Source organism: Cynocephalus volans, chromosome 11 (genome assembly GCF_027409185.1).
Source record: "Cynocephalus volans isolate mCynVol1 chromosome 11, mCynVol1.pri, whole genome shotgun sequence".
NCBI lineage: Eukaryota > Metazoa > Chordata > Mammalia > Dermoptera > Cynocephalidae > Cynocephalus > Cynocephalus volans.
The window spans coordinates 60070663-60079867 of record NC_084470.1 but is presented as its reverse complement, the minus strand read 5'-3'; the positions used below and the strand labels follow the sequence as shown (position 1 = coordinate 60079867).

Sequence of the window (9205 nt, the reverse complement as noted above, 5' to 3'; positions counted from 1 at the left end):
GCACATAAACATTCTGGTTCTGCTTGCTTGAAGCACTGTGGCATGTTTCAGGCACAGGGTGGTGTGGAGAAAGGAGGAATCCAGGCATGGGGTCGGGAATAGGGGCCCTGGCTCTCCCAAGGCATCCCTGACTCTGCACTCTGGACCTCTGTGGGTCTTGGCAACCTGGCCTTTCTGGAGAGCCCCAGAGCCCCTTGGCTGGCATTGGCTCTGGTCTGGCCTGACCTTTACTGCACCCCAAGGGCAACCACAGAGAGTGGCTGCTGTGGGTTTTGCCCCGTTGCCCTGACGACAAGTGCAATTACCCTTGATTGCCAGCTAGTTGCCATGGCAATTTCAAACATAACTTAATAACCCACACAGCCTGAAGTGAGTCATGAGGTGGGGGGGTGGGGGGCTTGGGGGGGAGGGCAGCCCCTTCCCCTAGCTCCAGAGGGAAAGACTGCTTGCCCTCCCCCATTTTGGGCCCTCTTCTGGGGGCTGAGCCAGTGACATGGACAACAGCCAAGCAGTTCCAAAGATGGCTGGAGGCCTGGGGTGTTGACCCCAAGAGATGATCCCTGTCAGAGTCTGGGCTTCTTGGAGGAGCTGGCCTAGTAATACAGGTATCTCCTAAAGTCTGAACCTTGGCGGGAGCTCAGTGCTGGATTAGCAGGAACTTCTGTTGACCAGCCAGAGTATAAGGGCATGGGAGTGCTGGCCTTTGGTACCCCGGGGCAGGGAGCTGAGGGGTAGTCCTGGATCCTGGGTCAGTGGCACAACCGGAGCTAGGGGATAAGGCTATACCTGCTCTGTAGGTTCTGTGGATACTGAGGTTCGTATCTTATCCTGCCACTCTGACTTTCTAGCTTTGGTGGGAGCCTGAACTATAAATTTTGGGCTCCCTTCTCCTCCCTGGCCTCCCAACCCTGAGATGCCCCTACATGCAGGGTGGCCAGGGCACAGGCCTCCTCAGGAGAGCCCTCATAGAGGCTACTGGGCAATGCCAATGCCAAGTGCCTCTGCTCTTGTCCCAAATTCTGACCTATGCTGAAGGGCTTCCTGCCATCACTCTGGCCAGTGGGATGGCTAGAAGCCATGTCTCTTGAGCCTGTCTGGCTCTGAATAGTGGGGGTAGGAACAGAGCTCAGGGTTAGCCCAGTTCATGCCCTGGAAGAGCTGAGAGTACGGCATTCAGCTGGTGTTACTACCCCCTGCCCAGTGGGCAGCTAGAGGTTGAAACCAAAACATTGAAGCTGGTCCTACCCTTCCTGTGCCTCCCTGCCTAGGGGCTGAGGGAAAAACCATGTTTCATCCCAGATCTGAGTTTTTGTCTTCATTTTGCCCTCCACATACAGCAAAGACCTGTCTACCTTCACACACCCCTGAAAGCAAGGGGCTTTCCTGGTGGGGAACCTGGAAACAGCCAATGATGTAGGGTCATCACAGACTCCGCCCGCCCCTGGGCATGGCCCGGTCCCCTCCCATGTCCTGCTCTCACAGCTTGATTTAGCCTCCACAATCCTGAGACTTGTCAGGCAGGAAGGGGACTGGCAGCTCCAGGGACAGGCTAGTGTCCACGCACACATGCCAGCAAGCATGCCTGGGTACACATGGAATGCAAACACACATGCCCCTGGGTACCACTGCATAAACTGTATTGTTACCATCTCCCTCGGCATAAGAGAGTACAGACACATATACACATGTGCACACACACCCTGCCACGCGCTCTCACCCACATGCACACAGTGTGCACAGGACCAAGAGGTGGAGTACTGCCAGCAGCAGGCAGGGCTCTAGGAAACCACCCCTACCATTGCCTATAAATCTCGATTCCAGTTTCTCCTTGGTCCCCATGCCTGGATAGCCATGACCCTCAGGAAAGACAAAAAGTAGGTGTGTGACATGTACGGGGTCAGCAAGCTATGTCCTGGCCACACTATACAACTCAGAGACCCATTGCTTCAAGGATAGTCGACAGATGGCAGAAAGGACTGAGTGCCATGCCATTCATTCATTCTGGAGACATTACATGAGCATACCAAGATGAGAAACAAGCTCTGCCCTGCAGATGCCCAGCCTGCCAGGAGATCCCTACCCAGTGGTGGGATTGGTGCCATGACCGAGACTACCCAGACACCAGGAAGCCCAGAGGCAGCACCAGCCTGGACTGGAGGAGGTGACCCAAAGCCAGAGAAGAATGTGAAGGGCTCCTCAACACCCCCTTTGGAGAAAGATATTAAGGGGCCTTGTTTGAAGCAGTCATTTCCCAGGCTAGCCATCCAGTTCCAGCCCCAGCCCCAACTTCTTCACTTAGACAGCCCCTCCTGTCATCAGCCATGGGTAGCCATGCAGGGGAGCCTCACTCAACATTGCTGCGGGGTTGGGGATGACTACCCCACCATCACCCCACTAGGACAAGGGTCACAAGGCTCACTGGGAGGGGAGAGGTGGGATGGAGCTCAGATCCAGAAACTGAGAGGCGTTCAGATACTGGCCTCGGTATAGTCCTCAGGGTTGGTGAGGGGAGCAAGGCAGGCATTGGGTCCATGTGCTTCACTGACAAAGGACAGAGAAATGGCCAAGGACTGCCCTCAAAGCTTCTTCCTAGCAATTCTGACCTTCCTCCCTCCAGTCAGGGCCCAGATCTGGTGGGGTACCTTGGTGCTACAGTTCTGTCTTCATATCCTAGCCCAGGCCACCTCATCCTACTCATGAGGTGTTTGAGAGTAATTAGACTGGGAAGAGTCCATACCATGTCACATGTGACTTTTGTAGTGTGGGAAATTTGGTGCCACACAGGAGGGGGCATACTGGGCCAGCCACCCTGGCTGAGACATGGTTGGGAAAGACTTTGGCCTTGCAGAAGTTGGGGGTAAATGGGATAGGAAGCTCTGCCACCAGGGTTTGGGGCCCTCACCGTGTTAACCCTGACCACTTACAGAAACACACCCCTGTGTATTTACTTCTCCTAGCTAGAGGATGAAGTCTGTAGGGCAGTCTGTTCTAGCAACTGCCCACATTGTTCCTCTAAGTGGGTCCCTGCCCCTTGGGTCAGGTTTGGTGAGATGGGCAGAGCCCTAGTCCCTCGAGACTACTGCTTGCCAAGACTCCTGTGCAGCTCCAGGACTCAGGCTTTTGTCCAACTACCCACTCCCTACTCCCTACACTAGGCATAGGAAGACCCCCCTGGCTCCTGCAGCCGGGTCGGAAGTCCAAGGGCCTAAGGAAGCAGTTGAGAGCCAGGCTAAGGCCGGGCAGGCCAGTGCTCACCAGCCCCGCTGCCACTCCGCATGAGCCCACCCTCGAGCGGGATTCCGGCCTCAGGCTCCGCCAGGGTGGGGCGGGGCGGGCTGGGAGGCCCCGCCCCCAGCCCGCCCCCGGCTCGGGGTGCGAATCCGAAGCCTGCGAGCGGCTGGCGATGCTGGAGGTTTGCGAGCCGAAGCGGCTGCATCTGGCGCCGCGTCTGCACCGCGTGCCCGGAGCGGATTCTGCCCGCCGGCCCCCCCCCCCCCCCGAGCCCTCGGCGCCCCGCTGAGCCCGCGATCGCTTCCTCCGTGTGATCGACTGACGCTGCAGGTGCAGACCGGGGTAGGGGGTTCCCGAACACACGTTGGGGGACCTTGGGGATTGTTTACCTGGCTTGAGGTTCGGGGCGCAGAGTGCGCGGGGGCGCTGCGAGGGCTTAGCGTCCTGGCGGGGGCTGAGCGCGCGGGCTCTGCAGGTCCGGGGGGGCGGCATGTGGGATCGGACTAAAGTTCCCCATTACCTCGGACAGCTCGGGGGCCCCGGGGAAGCCCCTGCGGCTCCGAATTGTGAGAACATTAACCCTCGAAGATTCGTGGTGCCCCATGAGGGCAGGGGCCGAGGGCTGACCTGTCCCTACCCGCTCACAGAGCCCCCTCCAGCCCCTCCCAAGTGCCCCCGGACCCCCTCCCTACCGCTTAGCAGTCACTAATTTCCATGACAACGGAGAGTTCTTTATGGGCGACAACCCGGAGGGGGGCTGGGCGGGGCTGCAGCGGGGTGGGGGAGGAGGGTCCAAGCCCCTAGGTACCAGCAGCCCCCCAGTCAAGGTCCAGCTTCCAATCCTTCACGTGGAGTCTAGCCTGGGGTCCAGTGCACAGACCCACGTGCGCGGTGGGGGTGGGGGGCTCACATGTTCCTGCTGTGAGGTGCGGGGCTTGATGCTCACACGTGTGCCTCCCACATGTGTGTTGCTGTGCCAGCGGGGGCGAGCCAGCAGCACTGGGGAAGGGGATCAGGGTGACACTACGGTGGGGAGCAGGGCCCCTGGCTGGGGGCGGGGGGCAGTGAGAGCGTCAGCTTCTGCCTTCCGCAGCTGGTACTATCTGGCAGAGACCCTGGGCTCTTGAGCCCCAAACCCTCAGTAGCTCTGCCAAATTGCTTTTGTCTGCAACTCCCAGACAGAACCTGCTCCACCAGTTTCCTTCCTAGGGATCAGGGCCCTCTATCAATCACCAGCCCCTGTCCAGTCCCTGTCATGTGTCCCCTCACCCCCAGGCCCAGGCTTTGGGCCCCCAGAACCACCTTCAGAGACCTAGTGCCCTTCCCCCCTTCCCCTCAGAATTGATTTCTGCTAGCTCCAGCGACTTCTGGTCTTCAGTTTGCTCAACTGGGAAACTGGTATCCATTCTCCTCAGAGTCAGGCTAGTTCCCAGTATGGGGCAGAGGGTCTCTCTTCCTTTCTTTTACAGCATTTGGTGTGGGCCTCCAGGTGCCCTAGGCTGGCTGTTCACATATCTGCTGCTGGCCCTCCTCTCTAGCCCCATGACCTGGCCACTACTCACAGGGAGGTGGGCAGTCCTCTGCCCTGGGAGAAGGCCACAAAGTCCATGATCTCCATTCAGGGAAACTGAGGCATGTTTCTGGGTTGCTTGCTGTGCTGTTTGTTGCCTTCCTGACAGGATCCAGTGTGGGGGGTGGGGATGGCGGGGAGGGTGATAGAGGATTAAGTTGAGCTGTTAGAGGGCCCCTGGGGACCCAAGGCCTGGAGAGGACAGCAGATAGGGGGAGCTTGGCTGGGAGAGTCTAGGTACAACTGGGCCAGCTGAGAGGAAGGACTATAAAGGGAAGCAGCTGTGTCCCCAAGATTCTTTTCCATCCCCGCATGTTTGTGCATTTAACATGTTGGACCTTCCTGACCTAAGCTGCCTTGATGACAAGGAGAGGGGCTGGGGAATTGTTCTGACTGGGGGGCTGCAATAGCTGGCCTCTTCCCCACCAAGAGACCCCAAGAAGGTGGACTCATTTCAGCTCTGTCTCCCATGCCAAGTTCAGTGTACATCTGGGAGACACAGGAAGGTTTAATCTCAAAGGGGTTCAAAGCATGGCCATGGAGGCCTTAGGGCTCTACTGGGCACCCATAGGCCTCTTCAGAACCCCTGCCCAAGTCCACCTTCCTCCCCTTGTGCCTATGTCCCTTTTACTCTGTCTTCTCCTTGCTCCTTTTCCATCATAGGTTCTGCCTTTGTGTCTCTGTGTCTCTGCCCCTCTTTTTATTTTCTAAAGTCTCTTAGTCCCCTCACCTCTCCTTCCTTGATGGGGGCGAGGGTCACAGAACCCAGGGGGAAGGTGACAAACCAAAGTCTCCAGGAATTCTTTTTTTTTTTTTTTTTTTTTAAAAGATGACCGGTAAGGGGATCTTAACCCTTGACTTGGTGTTGTCAGCACCACGCTCAGCCAGTGAGCGAACCGGCCATCCGTATATGGGATCCGAACCCGGGGCCTTGGTGTTATCAGCACCGCACTCTACCGAGTGAGCCACGGGCCGGCCCCTCCAGGAATTCTTGAAGGACCTGGCCAACACTTCTCCTCTCGCCCTCCCCTTGTTTTAAAACTTCCATAACCATAGTAACCCTTTACTCTAGTGCCTTCCTCTACATTTCCCCTCCTCCATCCACAGGGAAGCAGGGCCTTTAGTAGAGTCTCCTTCAGGGGTTCCCAGGTGCCTGGGAAGGGCCAGCTGGCTCTTGGCTCTGCCTGCATGTTGAGGGCTGAACTTTCTGGAGGTAGCACTAGACAGCATGGGCACCCCCAAGACTGGAGAGACCCCCCCCCCCATACACACTCCCTCATCAGATGGGGGAGAGTCAGCTCCAGGAACCATTGACCATGATTTAGCTGGAGCCTGTGGCTCACCCACTGCAGCCCCTGTCCCATCTCCTGAAGCAGTTGGATAGTAGGCTAGAAGCTTGGCTGTGCCTCCTTATAGCAGACCGTGTAAGTGAGGTCTCTACCTTCTTTGGTCCTGTGGGTGAGGCCTGAGCTGTGAGCTAGGAAGGGCCTGGGCATGTCCACTGCAGCAGGAAACCTAGCCCTAGCCCCTCAGAGAGGAGAGCAGGGAAAAAAAGGGGGCACTTGCAGGCTGGTGTTCACAACTGCCACTAAATCAGGTGGTGTTGCCTACAATTGTTGCGAGGCAGTTGGAGGCCTCCTGGGCCCCTCCTGACCTCCCTAGATTTACTGCAAGCTCTGGAGCCCCACCTGGCAGCAGACTGGGGCAACAAGAAACACCTGTTTATGGCTATGAAAAGTGGGGCCTAAACCAGGCTGACCCCAGTGGAAGAGGGGACAGGACCCCGACATGGGGTCTTTGGGCCTCTTGGCTTCTGTCCCACTTGGGCTTTCCCTGAGTCAGACTTGCCTTAAGATGCAGTAGTGCCCCTGAGGGACCCTTTATTACTAGGCCACCAACAGACAGAGGCTCCCTCAGGGTTGCCTGAGGCTCAATTCCCTAAGCCCAGCGGTCAGGCCCCAAGAGCAGCAATAACTGTTGGGTGCTTGGTCCTCAGGCCCCCTGAGAGCCAGCAGGAGGGCAGTGGCAGTGCCAGGCTCTGCCCTCCCCCCAAGGTCCCATTGGGCAGCCCCCAGTGCACACGTTCTGTTCCTCTGCAGAGAGTGGAGGGAGCCATGTCTTCAGGGAAACGGCCGCTGTGGGGCTCCTGTGCCCTTCCATGGCCCAATGTGAATCTGAAGTAGAGCCCAGGTCCTGTATTTCTGGGAGGAAAGCTCCCCACTGTCGGGTGTTGAGTCAGGGCCATGAGGTCAGAAATGCAAACCCCTTTCTGCCTGGCTTCCCACCATTCTTATAGCTGTTCCGTGACAGCTTCGAGGCCAGGGTTTCCCTTGTTGCAGGCAGGTGCCAGGGGCTGGGTGAACATACCCTCAGCCTCCCAGGGAGCAGCCATGGGTAGCAGATGGTGGAGTGGGTAGGGGTGGAGGGGGTCAAGGTGCTAATTGGAAAGCAGGGACTCCCTTTCTCCTCTCTTCACCCTAGGGCCAGGTCTAGGGGCCCAGGTGAGTGTAGTCAGACTGGTGAGGTGGGGTAGCTACTGGCTGATATTAGGGCGGCCATAGTAGGGGACAGGGGAGGAAGATCTGTCCTCGTCCCTGACTTGAGGCCTGCAGAACATGGCTCTAGGCTGATGTTACTGTGAGCAGAGGCCCAGCTTTCTGTGGTGGAGACAGACCCTAAGAGCATCCCTAGGCTCCTGTGGGCATGAATGCATATGCATAGCCGAAAGCTGGGGGCCAGGATCAGGGACATACACACACAAAACCTCCCACCCACACCAGCAGAGCCGGGAGCTGTTGGGGGGGCGGGGCTTGGGGAGACGGTTGTGGAAGGTATTCAAAGAAAGGCCATTTTGTGTCTGGCCTTGGAGCATCAGGATTGTTTTAGACAATTTGTTGCACAAACGACCTTATGATGTCAGAAATCACAGTGAAGAAGAGATTCAGCCCTGGTCTGAGCACCTTGCTCACGTGGAGGCTGCTCCACAGGGAAGCCAAGGTGGGCAGTGCCCTTGCCAGTGCTTCTACTTCCTGCCACTGAGTGGACACAATTGAGCTGGCGAGTCACCTGTTGTTGGACATTTAAGTAGTTGCTGATTTTTTTTTTTTAATGTTATAAATAGCTCTGCTGTGACAAATAGGATTCTGACGGGAGGCTTTGGGGGAAGGGCATTCCTGCCAGAAGGAATGGTGTAAGCAAAGCAACAGAGCTGGGACACAGGTCCCTCCCAGCCCTCCTGGGAGACCTGCAGGCTAAGGTACCACCCTCCTGCCTAGTACATGGCCCTCAGATTCCAGCCTGGGAGGAGAAATGCTGCACATTAGGGTCAGTGAGAGGACTGATGCAGGCCCCCTCCCGCAGATGTTATGGTGTGGGGATGGGTGGCTGTGCCTCTGCTCTCAACTGTGAGAATGGGATTCCAGCCACATGCTCCTCCCCAGCAGAGTAGGAGCAGGGCTGTGGCCATGGTGGCAAAGACACTCAGTCAGCGATGATCTTCAAAGCCTCTCTTGTTTGCCACTGCGGTGCCTCACAAGATGGCTTAAGCCCTGCCTTGAATTGCGCTAATGAAATGCGTTTGTGTTCCCTGAGCCCAAGCAACCCAGATGAGGGAATGATGAAATTTGTTCCCCAATGCTAAAAGCAAATTTGAGGGAGAACTTCTGGAGCTGTGACCCTGAGGAGTGGGTGGCTGGCCTCTGCCTGGGAGGAAGCAAGTAGCAGCTAGTGCTGGCCAAGGGGCTGGTCTGGGTCCTGGTCTTTGACCTCGGCTGGCAGAATCCCTCTTGTGAAGCTGCCTTCTCTGGGGCTGGCTTCCTCCTTTCTCCACTACCCTGAGGCTGTGAGCCTCTTCAGGTAGGGGAGCATCTAGGTACCCAAGGCTCCAGCCCAGGCCCTGCACAGAGCAAGTGCTAATTGATATGGAGGTACAACATGCACAGTCAGCAGAGGCACAGCAGTTTCAGTGCAACCTCAGTGCAGAGCTTGCTGTAGCCCCAGTGTCACATGACCAGGCATTATGGAGGCAGACTCTGGGGTCAGGTCTGTAAAAGTCTAGACATAGTCACCAACTCCCCTACCTCTGAGCAAGGGCTGCAAGCGCCTTTCCCTTTGGTTGCTGGAGCCAGCCCTTCCAGCACTGCAGGTGAGGATTGGGCTGTAACTGGGAGGGTTGCAGACCATGGGGCATCATGCCCCAGGTGCAAAGAGTGCCTGGAACCCACTGAGCCAGCTATATCTGGTTGGGGGCCTTTGCTCACTTAGACCTGACAGCCCAGGTCCTCTGTGGCCCCAGCAGTGATGCACTAGGCAAGCTTGTCTTGATCTTCCTGACCATTACTCCTGCATGCTTCCTGGCATATCCTTCCCCTCTAAGGCCCAGCTCAAAGCTTCTTCCTCAAAGCT

General features: G+C 57.1%; 1 protein-coding gene across 3 annotated transcripts in view; it reads left to right on the top strand.

The window, feature by feature from the left end:
• Window positions 1-3384: 3384 nt before the first annotated feature.
• Window positions 3385-9205, top strand: part of CAMKV (CaM kinase like vesicle associated) — an 11811-nt gene continuing 5990 nt past the window's right edge. Inside the window, exon 1 of one of the 3 annotated variants that reach the window (XM_063114059.1) lies at window positions 3385-3561. The gene's annotated coding sequence lies outside the window, so the exon portion shown is untranslated. Of the gene's footprint in view, window positions 3574-9205 lie in introns of all 3 variants that reach the window. The other 2 variants (XM_063114057.1, XM_063114058.1) reach the window with 2 other exon arrangements.